The 1,640-nt window shown below is 39.5% G+C and overlaps 1 non-coding gene across 1 annotated transcript; it reads left to right on the forward strand.

Annotated features, from left to right (window-relative positions):
* The first annotated feature begins 389 nt into the window (after nucleotides 1-389).
* LOC127188764 (U6 spliceosomal RNA) lies at nucleotides 390-496 on the forward strand. Its single transcript, XR_007830607.1, has one exon. It is a non-coding gene; the product is annotated as a U6 spliceosomal RNA (small nuclear RNA).
* Nucleotides 497-1,640: the final 1,144 nt, after the last annotated feature.

The following is a 1,640-nucleotide window of genomic DNA, read 5'->3' on the forward strand; positions in this document are numbered from 1 at the left end:
GTATATGTATATGGATATATGGATGTATGCATGTATATGAGAAATGACAAATAACATTCAGAATGTGTGTGAGGCAATTAAGAATTATGTGCCTAACTCTCAGACATTCATATTAAAACGTTATGAAACTCTAGCTAGACAAAATGTGAATCTTTGCAATATAAACGACCTGGAAGTCAAAAGAGGTGACAACTAACAAAAAAGTTACAAAGTTTTTTAAGAGAATGAAAATTTGTCAGTTTAGCAGCCAATGTGAAAAGAGAATATTAGTTATGTGTGTAGTACACAGGGCGGTGTGATAAAAACATCCAGTTACTTAGACACTCTTGTGCCACCAGCACTAAAAATGAATTTTTTCCTCCTATAGGCCCCATCAAAAGAAAACTACAATACTTTGGCAGCACACATACAAAAACTGGAGACAGAAATACAGAGAAGATCAGCATAGCCCCTACACAAAGATGATATGAAAATTTGTGAAGTGCTCCTTGTTTTTATTTGTCCTTATACCCATAGATAAATGTCCTCACCCTTTCAAGGAAATATGTCTTTGCAACAGAGACCATTACAAAACAAAACAACCAATAGTTGTGGAGCTCAGTCCCAGTGAATACATCCACAAATCAACTTCCACACCTATGGCTCAGGGAACATTACAAAGGAGGAGACAGAAAGATTTTAAGAGCCAAAGGTTCTGAGAGTTTACTGTGAGACTGTATCTCCTAGTGACATCAGCTACATCTGTAATCTGTCATCAATATGGCTGCCTAAACATGCACTGAACAAGGACAAAATAGAGATGCCAACATGGACAGGGGAAACTCCACAAGGCCTTAACCCTATACAAAGAACTACAAGAAACTAAGGAAAGCTGAGAGCAGGAGAAATTATCTTCCCCAGGGAAGAAGACAGCAATTGCTTATCTAATACCAGATGGTCAATCCTGAAAACATGTACACAAGTCACATTTTACAAACTGAACAGGTTATATTTAGGAACACACACACACACACACACACACACACACACACACACACACCTTTTTTAAAAACTCTTTCTTAAGAAACTCCACTTTAATTCTTTTAAGTAGTGGCTGTGCTATTTTTCCTAAGGAGACATAAAAGAACTTCCACTGTCCCCAGATAAGGCACTGGTGTCAAACCAAAGAAACAGTTTCACCTTAGTCTAATTTGGAGAAACACTAAGCTTCTTGGAGTTACTTACCAGAATATGGGTGAGATCTTACAAGCACATGGGTGATTGATTCCATGGCTGCTGTTGTCACCCAAAAACCCATCTCAACACAAGTGACAACTCAACAAAGCTTCATTTCTGTAGTACTCACCTCCCTGGCACACAGCTCACTGACTTTCACATAAACTCTGGTGCCCTATACTTGACCACGTCGCCTGGATGGGGAGGTCCAGTGGCACTCAGGGGAAGGATATCAGGCTACCAAGAAGAGACTTGATACCCTATGATCATATACAGGGGGAGGAGGTCCCCCTCAGTCACAGTCATAGGGAGGAGAATAAGGTAAAAGCGGGAGGGAGGGAGGAATGGGAGGATACGAGGCATGGGATAACAATTGAGATGTAATGTGAATGAATTAATTTTTTAAGTTTTAAAAAGAGTATCTT

Source organism: Acomys russatus, chromosome 4 (assembly GCF_903995435.1).
Source record: "Acomys russatus chromosome 4, mAcoRus1.1, whole genome shotgun sequence".
Lineage (NCBI taxonomy): Eukaryota > Metazoa > Chordata > Mammalia > Rodentia > Muridae > Acomys > Acomys russatus.